General features: G+C 43.9%; 1 long non-coding RNA gene across 2 annotated transcripts in view; it reads left to right on the top strand.

Moving 5' to 3' along the window:
- LOC141051975 (uncharacterized) overlaps window positions 1-9,324 on the top strand; it is a 212,860-nt gene extending 203,536 nt beyond the window's left edge. For both annotated transcript variants that reach the window (XR_012220721.1, XR_012220720.1), the window contains exon 4: window positions 4,369-9,324. This is a non-coding gene — a long non-coding RNA (uncharacterized lncRNA). The remainder of the gene's footprint in view (window positions 1-4,368) is intronic.
- The last annotated feature ends 7,132 nt before the right edge of the window (window positions 9,325-16,456 follow it).

Below are 16,456 nucleotides of genomic sequence, written 5' to 3'. Positions count from 1 at the left end.
AATTGAGAAAGTTTAGCACATAAAATGGCCAAGTTATGTGTACCTGGAAGCCACATTAAGGCATTTCTCATTTTCCAGGTCCCAATTCTATGCCAATCCTCACTAAGACTGTAGTCCTCATCTGAATTGGAACCTATGAAAAATCCTCTGTTTAGACTGAAGTCTATATCTCTGTGGAGGGGAAATGGCCCTGGTTTGATTAAAAACGCTTGCAGCTAACAGGTGGAGTGCTCAGTCAGAAGGTAAATGAATACAAATTTCAAAAACTGACTGTCACATCCAAGCATAAGCATAGTGTAAACAGGTGCTTAACCTAGAGTCACCAACTCATATACATTCAAGCAAAAAAGGAAGCACACTGTAGCGCCAAACCATGCAAACATGAAAAATGAATAATGAACTGCATTACTGCATTAGAAGTATGAAAAATTGAGAAAGTTTAGCACATAAAATGGCCAAGTTATGTGTACCTGGAAGCCACGTTAAGGCATTTCTCGTTTTCCAGGTCCCTATTCTATGCCAATCCTCACTAAGACTGCAGTCTCCATCTGAATGGGGTACACATAACTTGGCCATTTCATGTGCTAAACTTTCTCAATTTTTCATACTTCTAATGCAGTAATGCAGTTCATTATTCATTTTTCATGTTTGCATGGTTTGGCGCTACAGTGTGCTTCATTTTTTGCTTGAATGTATATGAGTTGGTGACTCTAGGTTAAGCACCTGTTTACACTATGCTTATGCTTGGATGTGTCGGTCAGTTTTTGAAATTTGTATTCATTTACCTTCTGACTGAGCACTCCACCTGTTAGCTGCAGGTGTTTTTAATCAAACCAGGGCCATTTCCCCTCCACAGAGATATAGACTTCAGTCCTAACAGAGGATTTTTCATAGGCTCCCATTCAGATGGAGACTACAGTCTTAGTGAGGATTGGCATAGAATTTGGACCTGGAAAACGAGAAACGCCTTAATGTGGCTTCCAGGTACACATAACTTGGCCATTTTATGTGCTAAACTTTCTCAATTTTTCATACTTCTAATGCAGTAATGCAGTTCATTATTCATTTTTCATGTTTGCATGGTTTGGCGCTACAGTGTGCTTCCTTTTTAGCTTGATTGGAGTGGACAATGTCGGAGTGTGAATGAATGGACACACCCCCTTAATTGGTAACACCCATGAGTAAATTAGTTTCCAGGAGGAATCACAGAGGAACGGATCGAGACAGAGTTCTAACAAAAGATGTTCCAGAATTATTAGATCATGGAGACTAAAAGTAATGACTAAATCGACTTGGCAAGAGAGACAACAGCTCCTCTTTAATATCAGTCCTTGAAAAGAAGTAAACTGCACTACCAGACACAGTGAATGAAGAAAGTGGTGCTATATCTGGGGGAAAAAGGTGGATGGATAGATAGACTTACTCATACAATTGTGTTTTTTTTCCCATCTTGAGCTATTATTTCATTGCACTATTTACAGTACAGACCAAAAGTTTGGACACACCTCATTCAAAGAGTTTTCTTTATTTTCATGACTATGAAAATTGTAGATTCACTCTGAAGGCATCAAAACTATGAATTACCACATGTGGAATTATATAATTAACAAAAAAGTGTGAAACAACTGAAAATATGTCTTATATTCTAGGGGTTCTTCAAAGTAGCCACCTTTTGCTTTGATTACTACTTTGCACACTCTTGGCATTCTCTTGATGAGCTTCAAGAGGTAGTCACCGGAAATAGGTTTCACTTCACAGGTGTGCCCTGTCAGGTTTAATAAATGGGATTTGTTGCCTTATAAATGGGGTTGGGACCATCAGTTGTGTTGTGCAGAAGTCTGGTGGATACACAGCTGATAGTCCTACTGAATAGACTGTTAGAATTTGTATTATGGCAAGAAAAAAGCAGCTAAGTAAAGAAAAACGAGTGGCCACCATTACTTTGGGAAATGAAGGTCAGTCAGTCTGAAAAATTGGGAAAACTTTGAAAGTGTCCTCAAGTGCAGTGGCAAAAACCATCAAGCGCTACAAAGAAACTGGCTCACATGAGGACCGCCCCAGGAAAGGAAGACCAAGAGTCACATCTGCTGCGGAGGATAAGTTCATCCGAGTCACCAGCCTCAGAAATCGCAGGTTAACAGCAGCTCAGAATAGAGACCAGGTCAATGCCACACAGAGTTCTAGCAGCAGACACATCTCTACAACAACTGTTAAGAGGAGACTTTGTGCAGCAGGCCTTCATGGTAAAATAGCTGCTAGGAAACCACTGCTAAGGACAGGCAACAAGCAGAAGAGACTTGTTTGGGCTAAAGAACACAAGGAATGGACATTAGACCAGTGGAAATCTGTGCTTTGGTCTGATGAGTCCAAATTTGAGATCTTTGGTTCCAACCACCATGTCTTTGTGTGACGCAGAAAAGGTGAACGGATGGACTCTACATGCCTGGTCCCCACCGTGAAGCATGGAGGAGGAGGTGTGATGGTGTGGGGCTGCTTTGCTGGTGACACTGTTGGGGATTTATTCAAAATTGAAGGCATACTGAACCAGCATGGCTACCACAGCATCTTGCAGCAGCATGCTATTCCATCCGGTTTGCGTTTAGTTGGGCCATCATTTATTTTTCAACAGGACAATGACCCCAAACACACCTCCAGGCTGTGTAAGGGCTATTTGACCAAGATGGAGAGTGATGGGGTGCTACACCAGATGACCTGGCCTCCACAGTTACCAGACCTGAACCCAATCGAGATGGTTTGGGGTGAGCTGGACCACAGAGTGAAGGCAAAAGGGCCAGCAAGTGCTAAGCATCTCTGGGAACTCCTTCAAGACTGTTGGAATACCATTTCCGGTGACTACCTTTTGAAGCTCATCAAGAGAATGCCAAGAGTGTGCAAAGCAGTAATCAAAGCAAAAGGTGGCTACTTTGAAGAACCTAGAATATAAGACATACAGTATTTTCAGTTGTTTCACACTTTTTTGTTAATTATATAATTCCACATGTGTTAATTTATAGTTTTGATGCCTTCAGAGTGAATCTACAATTTTCATAGTCATGAACATAAAGAAAACTCTTTGAATGAGAAGGTGTGTCCAAACTTTTGGTCTGTACTGTATATATTAGTATTTAAATTTTGTGTATCTAAATCTATTCACCCCCCAGAGGCCGGTTTATTTACTATTATTATAGTAAGTAGTACAATAATATGTGCTGGGTCTCCTATCCGCTAGTTACTACTTTTTCTGCAGGTTGTAAAGATTCTGTGTAGAGGGGGGCAGTCTTCAGCGTCATCTTCTGGGGGAAAATAGAATGACAACAGTGAAAGAGGAACATATAAAGTATGGACATAGTGCCCCCTTGTGGTAAATAGATATATGACTACAATATAACAATATATTTTTCTTAGCTCTAGTATTATTAAAGGGAATCTTATCATCTGAAAATGATCTATTGTTTAAATCCAATTTTTGTGTTACATGTATTTTTTTTAAACAATGTTTGCCAATTTATTTTTTCCATATCACAATATAAAAAAATAAATACATTTAGTAGCCTTGTATATGTTACATTGGCCACTGGGACTATTTTAGACTCCTACTTCCTGTTCTTTCAGGAAGTGTTTTCAGCACATTCATTATCAGAAGAGTCACGATAACAATGAGAAATAACGGCTCTATATAAAGCCGGTAACACACGATCCACCAATCACAATAAATGATGGCACCGCTACCCCTCCACTCACAATACCCTTTGACTGTTCAATTGAAGCATCTAATGAGCAGGTGCAGAATCTGTTTCTTGCTGCTAATACAAGTGTTGTTTCCCAAAACTACAAAAAGCTCCATGGTACAGTATGAAAATTGCAAGTTTTTTTTTTTAAATACAAATTTTGATATGTAAAAAAATAAAATTACAATTTTTTTTAGGAATATTGATTTTATCTGTAACAATCTCTGCCTTGTAAGTAATGCCTATGCCCTTCCTCCTCCATGGTATGTGTACGAGCACTCTGTTGGTCTGACAATTATAGAGATGAGCAAACCCGAACTGTAGAGTTCGCGGAGTTCCGGTAGGAAGGAGAGAGAACTCTGCTTCGTTCAGCAGCACCCTAGCCTTTACTCTGACCATTTAACAACACCAAAAATTCGAGTCCCCATTCATATCTATGGGGTTAAGGTCCGGTTAAATTCTGGTAGTAGAACCAAACTTTGGACAAAGGTTTGGTCGAACATGACCTTCCATGTGACCGCTCATTCCTAGTGTCACTTCTCTACCACCTTCTACTGCAGCCATTACCTGGTTTTAAAAGGATATTACGGTTTTTGCAAATCATGTTATTTTTTTTTTAACAACCATCTCAATTTTACAGAGTCTACAAGGGGAAGAAAATGTAACAAGTACCAAGAAGAGGAGCAAGGATTGAGAGCATCACAAAAGGCAAGAGACAGAAGAAAACTGCAAGTGAAGAGGATGAGAAGACAGGAAGAAAACACAGAAAGAAGACGAAATTCACTGATCCATTAATGTGGTTTAAATCAGTCGATTATGAAAAACTCAATAAAGAGGCCATTCCACTGCCCCAGACAAGGAGCAGGGGCGCAGAGAGGATGAAGCGGAAAATAATACGGTATTCCAAGAGCCAGAACTAGGGATTAACGAGTATACTCGTTAAGATTCGGTACTCGGCGAGTAATACGGTGCTCGCGGTACTCGAATCCTGGCGAGTAAATTTCCCTACTCACCTCGCAATATTCGGCACAGCCCGCACAGTCCCCGCTCAGCCCGGCACAGTCCCCGCACAGCCCGGCACAGTCCCCGCACAGCCCCGCACAGCCCATTACTCGTATTTCCCATAGACTTACATTGGACTCGTTACGAGTACCCGAGTATTAGGAGCTACTCGTAACGAACTAGCCAGAACTTTATTTTTTCATTGATATAGCCGTGGTATGACTGTTTGTTTTTTGCGGGAAGAGTTGTACATTGGAACTGCATCCATTTTATCATACAATGTACTGGAGAGTGGGAAAACATTCAAAGTGTGGCAAAACAGAAAAAAATGCAATTCTGCAATTGTTTTTGAAGTTTTTTTTTCATGTACATTTTAGATTTTGCAGTAAAACTGACCTGGCAATATGATGCTTCTGGTCAGTACGATAACACAGATGCCAAAACATGCAGTGTGTAAAAAATTAAAAAAAAAAGCCATAAATGTTTGGGATATGGACCTATGTGCAGACTTGTTTTTTGGCGCCCTGAGCCAATGTTTTTATTGATATCATTTTGGGGTAGATATGCTTAGTTACTTACTGGTAACTGTGTTTTTCGAAGCCCATGACAACACCACGAGAGAGGAGATCTGCCTTTCAGGGACAGGAAACCTACAGACATAAAAGGGCGGCACCTCTCTTGCATCAGTTGGATTACAGAGCATGAGAGAACCTCTCAGGTTAGTAGCAATACATTCACTATTTTGTACACAACACAACTTTCCACACGTACTTGTGCTAAGGCCAAAAGAAGTGCTCACCCACACGTGAAGGGAGGGAATATAAGGGTGCTGTCATGGGCTCCGAAAAACACCGTTACCGGTAAGTAACTAAGCATTTATTCGGTCTCCCATGACAGCACCAAGAGAATTACTTTCCGCAAACCCCAGCACCCGGCTTTGGCTTTCCGCAAACCCCAGCACCCGCTAACCAAATAGTAATCTCTCCTTCCCTCTTGCCTCCCCGCCTGAACTCCTCTGCTGAACTGCTCCTCAATCTCAGAGCTCTCCTAATAAATTACAGAACAAGCCACCCACCCTCCTCCCACATGCTCTCCCTCTCTATGCTTCTCCTCACTGCTGGCGACATATCTCCCAACCCTGGACCCCCACAGCCCATACATCCCATTATTACCCCTTCTATCTTTCCAAAACCAACACAAACACCAGAAATCTTTCCCACCTCAAATCCATGCTCATGACAACCACTACCCTGCTCCCACTCTCTGGATCACTCTGGAATGCCCGCTCCATCTGCAATAAACTCCATGTGATTCACGACCTCTTTACCTCTCGTAATTTTTCCTTCCTTGGCCTCACCGAAACATGGCTGACACCCTCTGACACCGCCTCCCCTGCTGCGCTTAGTTACCGTGGCCTCTACTTCACCCACACTCCTCGCTCTGGCAACAGACATGGCGGAGTTGGCCTTTTCCTTTCTTCCAACTGCACCTTCAACCCAATCCCACCTCTACCCTCCCTCATCCTCCCCTCTTTTGAAGTCCACTCTGTCCGCATCTATTCTCCCTCCAACCTCCAAGTGGCCGTCATATACCGACCTCCGGGCCCGACCACTGCCTTCATTGACCAATTCTCTACCTGGCTCCTTCACTTCCTCTCTGCTGACATTCCCACCATCATGGGTGACGTCAACATCTCCATTGACACCCACCAGTCAGCTGCCTCCAAACTACTGTCCCTTACTTCATCTTTTGGACTTACTCAGTAGTCCTCCTCAGCCACCCACACAGACGGACATACATTAGACCTGGTCTTCACCCGCCTCTGCTTTCTAACTTCACCACCTCCCCTCTTCCTCTATCTGACGACCATCTACTCACTTTCTCATCCCTGTCCTCCTCACCTGTCACCCATGTCCAGCAGCATGCGCACCCCTGCAGAAACCTTGCACATCTAGATACTCGCACACTCTCTGACTCTATTCTACCACTGTCCTCCATATCTTCATTCCACGACACTGACACTACTTTCTACAATGCCACTCTTGCATCAGCCATCGACTCGGTCGCCCCTGTCATGCATAACAGAGTGCGACGAATCAATTGACAACCCTGGCACAATAACATCAATAAAAAGCTTCGGCAAGCATCCAGAATTGCAGAACGGCGCTGGAAGAAAACGCATTCGCAAGACGACTTCACTGCACTCAAACAAGCAACACTTGCATTCAAATCTGCCCTCGCCTCTGCTAAACAGGCCTACTTTACATCCCTTGTATCTTCCTTATCCCACAACCCCAAACAGTTGTTCAATACTTTTAACTCCCTCCTCTGCCCACCACTGCCCCCTCCGACTTCCCTAATCTCTGCCAAGGACTTTGCCACACACTTCAAAAACAAGATAGACCAAACACGGCAAGTCTTTATTGCTCAACCACTAGAACCCCTTTGCATACCAGACCAATGCCCAAACCCCATAACCTCCTTATCTAACATCACTGAAGGGGAGCTTGCTCACCTTCTTTCCAAATCACACCTCACCTCTTGTGCACTTGACCCAATCCTATCCCACCTCCTCCACAACATCACCACCACTCTTATCCCATCCCTAACTCACCTCTTCAACCTATCACTAACTTCTAGTACCTTCCCTTCTGCTTTCAAACATGCCACAATGACGCCTATCCTTAAAAAGCCAACCCTCGATCCAACAGCCACGTCCAGCTATCGCCCAATATCGCTGCTCCCATTTGCTTCAAAACTCCTGGAGCTGCACGTCCACGCTGAACTTTCCTTCCACCTCTCATCTAACTTGCTCTTTGACAATCTACAATCTGGCTTCCGCCCCCATCATTCCACTGAGACAGCCCTGACCAAAATTACCAACAACCTACTTACAGCCAACGCTAACGGACAATACTCTATACTCCTCCTTCTAGACCTGTCCTCTGCTTTCGACACAGTTGACCACTGCCTCCTACTACAGATTCTCTCCTCCTTTGGCATCAAAGACCTCGCCCTATCCTGGATCTCATACCTTTCCAAACGCACATTCAGCATCTCCCACTCCCACACTACCTCCTCATCCCACCCTCCCTCTGTTGGAGTCCCCCAAGGCTCTATTCTAAGACCCCTACTCTTCTCAATCTATACACTTGGCCTAGGGCAACTCAAAGTCCCACGGATTCCAGTACCACCTTTATGCCGATGATACTCAGATCTACCTCTCTGGCCCAGACGTCACCTCTCTGCCCTCCAGAATCCCAGATTGTCTATCAGCCATATGCTCCTTCTTCTCCTCTCGCTTCCTCAAACTCAATGTGGACAAATCTGAACTAATCATCTTTCCCCCATCTCACAGATCTTCCTTACCCGACCTTTCTATAACAATTGACGACATCACGCTTTCCCCCATACCGGAGGTCCGCTGTCTCGGAGTAACCCTTGACTCTGCCCTGTCCTTCAAACTGCACATCCAAGCTCTCTCCACCTCCTGTCGCCTCCAGCTCAAAAAAATTTCCAGAATCTGTCCCTTCAACTCTCAGTCTACTAAACTACTTGTGCATGCCCTCATCATCTCCCGCCTCGACTACTGCAACATCCTTTTCTGTGGCCTCCCTGCTAACACCCTTGCACCTCTCCAGTCCATCCTCAACTCTGCCGCCCGACTAATTTATCCCCTCGCTACTCTTCCGCTTCTCCCCTCTGCAAATCTCTTCATTGGCTCCCATTCCCTCAGCGTATCCAATTCAATTTACTAATACTGACCTACAAGGCCATCTACAACCTGTCTCTTCCATACATCTCTGAACCAATCTCCCGATACCTTCCCTCACGTAATCTCTGGTCCTTCCAAGACCTCCTCTCCTCCACACTTATTCGCTCCTCACCCAACCACCTCCAAGACTTCTCTCGAATAGCCCCCATCCTCTGGAATTCCCTGCCCCAACACGTCCGGCTATCATCCACTCTTGGATCCTTCAGACGGAACCTGAAAATCCACCTCTTCAGGAAAGCCTACAGCCTGCAATGATCCCCGCTGCCTCCTCACCACTGCAAGAGCTACCGCCTCATAATCACTGGAGCCTCTGCAACCCCCCAAACTACTGTCTCCTTCTCCACCATCCTGTAGCATGTAAGCCCAAAAGGGCAGGGTCCCCTCTCCCCTCTATATCAGTCTGTGATTGTTAGTTTGTCTACTGTGATATCTGTAATTCGTATGTAACCCCTTCTCATGTACAGCACCATGGAACCAAGGGTGCTTTATAAGTAAATAATAATACAGAGATGTAAGAAAATTAGGGTGGGACCACAGCCTGAAGCACCTTTCTCTCAAATGTGAGATCTGAGGAGGCACCCATATCAAGTCTATGTTTGAAAAACGTGGAGAGAGAAGACCATGTAGCCGCCCTACATATCTCCTCAATCGACACCACCGATCTCTCAGCCCAGGAAGCTGGCACAGCTCGTGTAGAGTGAGCCTTCAGACCCTCTGGAACTGGATCACCACTTGCTGTATAGGCCAAAGAAATTGCTTCCCAGATCCACCTAGCTAAAGTGCTCTTTGAGACACTAAGCCCTTTCCTAGCTCCCTGAAAAGAGACAAATAAAGAATTCTCTTTCTTCCAAGGGTCAGTTATTGAAATATAACTAAGTAGGCACCTCTTAACATTTAGTGAATAGAGCCTTTCTTCCCTTTGATTCCCGTGGTTGTCATAGAAGGAAGGAAGCACTATCCTGCAACTTGTGGAACTTAGAAGCTACTTTTGGCAAACATGAGGGATCGAGCTTCAAAATAACCCTATCCTCCCTAAACTGGGTATATGGTGGAATTCTGGATAGGGCCTGAATATCTCTAACACTACGGGCTGATGTCACTGCAACCACAAAGGCCGTTTAGATTGAAAAAGTTTTTATTGGGGCTACCTCAATGGGATCAAAGGGAGACTGTCAACGCCGTTAGAACTAAATTCAAATCCCAAGGCATTAATCTCTGTCTAAAGCTGGAGTCACACATAGCGACTTACCAGCGATCCCGACAACGATATCAACGTGTCAGGATCGCTGGTAAGTCACTATGTGATCGCTGGTGAGCTGTCAAACAGACAGCTTCACCAGCGATTAGCACAGCGATGCCGAGCGCGTGGCATCGCTGTGTTCGTTAGCGCTGATGCCATGGATCCATGTCAAAAATAGAATTAAAATAAAAAATATTGTTATACTTACCTTCCGACGTCCCGCGCAGCATTCCCGCCTCTCTCCACGCTCCGGTCCCAGTAATCCTTTGCGAGAATTACTGCGATGACGTCCATTCTCGTGGGATCGCGAAGTCTCGCGGTCATTCTTGCAAAGGATTACTGGGACCGGAGCGTGGAGAGAGTCGGGAATGCTGCGCGGGATGTCGGAAGGTGAGAATAAAAAAATATTTTTTTTTATTATTTTACAGCTGATTGCTGGTCTCCCGCCTGTCACACGCAGCGATGCGTGCTGGCCAGCGGGAGATCAGCGCTGAAAAAAATGTCCAGAGGTTTCTTGCAGCGGTCAGCGATACCGGCAGGTGGGCTGGTCGCTGTCACACACAGCGATCTCGCTGTTGTGTCAGAAAAGTTGTGACTCAGCAGCGATCTCGCTAGCGAGATTGCTATGTGTGACGGGGCCTTAAGGATGGGCCTAGACCTACCCAATGCCCTGATAAACCTAGACACCCAATAATTCCCCGCCAGATCACAATTACACAGGGCCTCTAGAGTCGACACCTGGACTTTGAGGGTGTTTGTGGGTAGACCTATCTCTAGGCCCTTTTGTACGAACACTTGGCCTATGTGAACCTTTCCTTCAACCTCCACCCCTGATGCTGATAGAAACTTGCTCCAGGTTCTGGTGTATATTTTTGTTGTCAATGCTTTCCTACTCTTAACCCCTAGTGCTTTTTTCGGTTTTGCGTTTTTCGCTCCCCTTCTCAGAGCTATACCTTTTTTATTTTTCCATCAATATGGCCATGTGAGGGCTTATTTTTTGCTGGACGAGTTGTACTTTTCAACGACACCATTGGTTTTACCACGTCGTGTACTCCAAAAATTAAATGCTAAAACTGACCTGCCATTATCATTCTCCAGGTCTTTACGAGTGAGTTCATAGACACCAAACATGTCTAGGTTCTCTTTTATCTAAGTGGTGAAAAAAAATTCCAAAGTTTGCTTAAAAAAAAAAAAAAATGCGCAATTTTCCGGGACCTGTAGCATCTCCATTTTTTTTTTTTGATCTCAGGTCGGGTGATGGCTTATTTTTTGTGTGCCGGGCTGTTTTTAATGATACCACTTTTATGCATATACGTTCTTTTGATCGCCCATTATTGCATTTTAATGCAATGTCGCAGCAACAAAAAAAATGTAATTCTGGTGTTTTGATATTTTTTCTCGCTACACCGTTTATGTTTAGGTTTGATTTTTTTAATTATTTTATTTTGATTGGGGCGAAATGTGGGTGATTAAAACTTATGTTTTTTTATTTTTGGCATACTTCAATAGCCTCCATAGGAGGCTAGAAGCATGCCATACTTGATCGGCTCTGCTACATATAGGCAATGGTCAGATCGCCCAGATGTAGCAGAAATACAGCATTGCTATGAGCGCCGACCACAGGGTAGCGCTCATAGCAATCTACCGGCAACAACAATAGAGGTCTCTATGAAACCTCTGGTGGTCAACGCAACGCGTTGCTGACTCACGATAGGGGTCGGCGATGCGCTCTTTTCCAGCCGGGCGCCAGAAGTACTAGTTAAATGCCCACGGTCAGCGTTTTGACAGCGGGATTTTTAATAGTTAATAGGCACGGGCGGCTCGTGATTCCACCTGCGCCTATTGCGGGCACGTCAGCAGTTTATAACAGCTGACATGTCGTGGCTTTGAGGTGGGCTCACCGCCGGAGCCCACCTCAAAGCGGGGCATACTGACAGCTGACGTATTCTTCCATCAGCGGTCAGTAAGGGGCTAAAGAGTTAATGGCGGCTTAGTGACACAGCCATCATCTACCAAGAAAGATGACGTGGGCTCAGCTGGTGAACAGACATCTTTGTAATGTATGTAGTTGTATTGTGAAATATATATATAAAAAAAAGCCCTTTCCTCACCCAAATATTGCTTATGCTTTCCAAACTACTGTGGCCCCAGTGTACAGGTGTACTAATGTGAAGGAGAGAATGGCTAATGAAATCAATTATTAAGCTTACATAAGCTAGTAATATAAGTGGTGTGGCAAGATGCCGTCTACAACTTGGAACTACACATTGGAGTCTTTGTAATGTGAGGTGGATACATGGAACAGACCTAGCATGGACCTATCACAGACTGATATAATGGATGAAACTGTGCAACCCCTCTTCCTGCCTGTTCCATGATCTTTTGTTTGTACAAGTCCAGTTTGGTGCCAGCTCTTGCCAAGAGAGGAGCACACATCTCACATTAATTTCGATGTATTTCTATGCATGCACTTGGCTAATATTTGCATGACCTGATGATCACTAAGATCTCACCCCAACAATAAGGCCATGTACCATGTCAGTCTCAAGACAGTGAGGATGTGCCCAAGATCTTACAATGGCATGCACTGTAATTTGAATCTTCACAATCCCTCTCCGCACACAGATGAGATCTTCAGAATCATGGAAATCTGAGGTAACTAATTGAAGGCCGATCCTCTGTGCCATCACCATACAATGAGTCACTATTGAAGGCCACAATCTTACTGTAGGAACACTGTTCCCCGGTTTATATTCCAATCGGTGTGCTGCCATACTAGACAAGTTAGTTTTCTATACTTCTCATTGAAGAGCTGCTCCTAACATAAAGGGGCTGTCCTTTTAAAACAAGTTTTCACTTATAGTTTACTGATGGGCAGGTGCATGACCATTGGAACAGAATACTGATTAGTAGAACGAGGTGCTTGTATCCTTGGGCTACTTTCACACTTGCATTGGTACGGGCCCGTCGCAATGCGTCGGGCCGACATACGTTGTGAAAGATTTGCACAACGGGGGCAGCGGATGCAGTTTTTCAACGCATCCGCTGCCCCATTGTATTGTCCAGGGAGGAGGGGGCGGAGTTTCAGCTACGCATGCGTGGTTGAAAATGGCAGACATGACGCACAAAAAAAAGTTACATGTAACTTTGTGCGTCGCACCCGCCAAAACACGACACTTCCATTGCATCGCTAATGCAAGTCTATTGAGAAAAAACGCATCCTGCGGGCAACTTTACATAGTAACATAGTTATTAAGGTTGAAGGGAGACTTTAAGTCCATCTAGTTCAACCCATACCCTATCCTAACTTGCCCTAACATGTTGATCCAGAGGAAGGCAAAAAAAAACCCATGTGGCAAACAGTAAGCTTCACATTGGGGAAAAAAATTCCTTCCTGACTCCACATACGGCAATCAGACTAGCTCCCTGGATCAACGCAATATTAAGGAAACTAGTGTATATACCCTGTAATATTATACTTTTCAAGAAAGGCATCCAGTCCCTTCTTAAATTTTAGTAGGGAATCACTCATTACAACATCATATGGCAGAGAGTTCCATAGTCTCACTGCTCTTACAGTAAAGAATCCGCGTCTGTGATTATGCTTAAACCTTCTTTCCTCCAGACGTAGAGGATGCCCCCTTGTCCCCGTCACAGGTCTAAGAGTAAAAAGATCATTAGAAAGCTCTTGGTATTGTCCCCGCATATATTTATACATTGCAATAAGATCACCCGTAAGCCTTCGATTCTCCAAACTAAATAACCCCAAATGTAATAACCTGTCTTGGTATTGCAGACCCCCTAGTTCCCTAATAACCTTGGTCGCTCTTCTCTGCACCCGCTCCAGTTCAGCTATGTCTTTCTTATACACCAGAGACCAGAACTGTACACAGTATTCTAAGTGTGGTCGCACTAGTGACTTATATAGAGGTAAAATTATGTTCTCCTCATGAGCATCTATGCCTCTTTTAATGCATCCCATTATTTTCTTTGCCTTTGCAGCAGCTGCCCGACACTGGCCGCTAAATGTGAGTTTGTCGTCCACCCATACACCCAGGTCTTTTTCAGTGACTGTTTTGCCCAGTGTTTTACAATTGAGCACATAATTATACATCTTGTTCGTTCTACCCAAGTGCATGACCTTACATTTATCCCCATTAAAGCTCATTTGCCATTTATCAGCCCAAGCTTCTAGTTTACATAAATCCTCTTGTAATACAAAATTGTCCTCCTCTGTATTGATTACCCTGCAGAGTTTAGTGTCATCTGCAAATATTGAAATTCTACTCTCTATGCCCCCTACAAGGTCATTAATAAATATGTTAAAAAGCGGGCCCAAAATTGACCCCTGTGGTACCCCACTGCTAACCGTGACCCAGTCTGAGTGTGCTGCATTAATAACCACCCTTTGTTTCCTATCCCTGAGCCAGCTCTTAACCCACCTACACATATTTTCCCCTATCCCCATTGTTCTCATTTTATGTATCAACCTTTTGTGTGGCACCGTATCAAAAGCTTTTGAAAAGTCCATGTACACCACGTCCACTGCATTCCCTTGGTCCAGTCCGGAACTTACCTCTTCATAAAAGCTTATTAGATTAGTCTGACAGGAACGGTCCCTTGTAAACCCATGTTGATATTGGGTCATGAGGTTATTCTTCTCCAGATACTCCAGTATAGTATCTCTTAGAAAACCCTCCAGGATTTTACCCACAGTTGAGGTTAAACTTACTGGCCTATAATTTCCAAGTTCAGTTTTTGTCCCCTTTTTGAATATTGGCACATTTGCTACACGCCAGTCCTGTGGTACAGACCCTGTTATTATGGAATCTTTAAAGATTAAAAATAATGGTCTATCTATGACTGTGCTTAATTCCTGCAGTACTCGGGGGTGTATCCCATCCGGGCCCGGGGATTTGTAAATTTTAGTGATTTTTAGACGCCGCCGTACTTCCTGCTGGGTTAAGCAGGTGACATTTAACAGAGAATTTTTATCCCTGATCATGTTATCCGTCATGGGATTTTCTTGTGTAAACACTGTTGAAAAAAAGTCATTTAGCATATTGGCTTTTTCCTCATCCTCATCCACCATTTCACCCAGACTATTTTTAAGGGGGCCAACACTATCATTTTTTAGTTTACTATTTATGTAGTTAAAGAATATTTTGGGATTATTTTTACTTTCTCTGGCAATGAGTCTCTCGGTCTCAATCTTTGCTGTCTTGATTTGCTTTTTACAGAATTTATTTAATCTTCTGTATTTAGTTAATGCCTCATCACTACCTACTTGCTTTAATTCGCTAAATGCTTTATTTTTATCTCTTATTGCACCCCTTACAGCTCTATTTAGCCATAGTGGTTTCTTCCTATTTCTCGCATGTTTATTCCCATACGGTATATATTGTGCACAGCTCCTATTCAGGATGCTAATAAACATCTCCCATTTTCTTTGTGTATTTTTATGTCTCAGGATATCGTCCCAGTTAATTGCACCAAGATCTTCTCTCATCCGTTGGAAATTTGCTTTCCTGAAGTTTAGTGTCCTTGTAACCCCTCTACTACACATCTTATTAAAGGATACATGAAAACTTATTAATTTGTGATCACTGTTACTCAAGTGACCCCCAACCCTTACATTTGATATGCGGTCTGGCCTGTTGGTTAATATTAGGTCTAGCAGTGCCCCCCCTCTTGTTGGGTCCTGAACCAGTTGTGAAAGGTAATTGTCTCTCATAGTAGTCAAAAACCTATTACCTTTGCTGGAACTGCAGGTTTCTGTTCCCCAATGTATTTCAGGGTAGTTGAAGTCCCCCATAATAATGACTTCTCCTTGAGTCGCAGCTTCATCTATTTGCTTTATGAGGATATTCTCTGTTGTTTCCATTATTTTTGGAGACTTATAACAAACCCCTATCAGTAATTTATTATTTTTCCCCCCTCCCCTTATCTCTACCCACAGGGACTCTACATTTTCATTAGATTCATATATATTATCACAAAGGATGGGTTTTAAGGATGATTTTACATATAAACACACGCCTCCCCCTCCCTTATTTGTTCGGTCATTTCTGAACAGACTATAGCCCTGTAAATTAACCGCCCAGTCATGGCTCTCGTCCAGCCATGTCTCAGATATCCCCACCATGTCATAATTATGTTCCAACAACATTAACTCCAATTCCTCCATTTTGTTGGCGAGGCTTCTGGCATTAGTATACATGCACTTTATGTATCTCTCTGTACCTCTATTCTTTCTTAAATTATTAACTGTTCTAACCCCACCCCCAATTTCATTATTTGTGCCCAGGTCTCTAGCTGCACTGTCTTCCCCTCCTATAAAAGGAATACCCTCCCCCCCCCCGTCCCTAGTTTAAACACTCCTCCAACCTTCTAGCCATTTTCTCCCCCAGCACAGCTGCACCCTCCCCATTGAGGTGCAGCCCGTCCCTAGCGTAGAGCCTGTAGCCAACTGAGAAGTCGGCCCAGTTCTGCAGGAACCCAAACCCCTCCTTCCTACACCAATTCCTGAGCCACATATTAACCTCCCGTTGCCTCTCTGGCGTGGCACAGGAAGTATTTCAGAAAATACCACCTTGGAGGTCCTTGCTTTAAGCTTACAGCCTAATTCCCTGAAATCATCTTTAAGGACCTTCCTCCTACCTCTAACTTTGTCATTTGTGCCAATGTGCACCATGACCGCTGGATCCTCAC

This window comes from Dendrobates tinctorius, unplaced genomic scaffold, assembly GCF_039654945.1.
Source record: "Dendrobates tinctorius isolate UK_male_01 unplaced genomic scaffold, ASM3965494v1 ptg000158l, whole genome shotgun sequence".
Taxonomy (NCBI): domain Eukaryota; kingdom Metazoa; phylum Chordata; class Amphibia; order Anura; family Dendrobatidae; genus Dendrobates; species Dendrobates tinctorius.
Note: the sequence above shows the minus strand (reverse complement) of the source record. Positions and strands in the feature narration are given on the sequence as shown.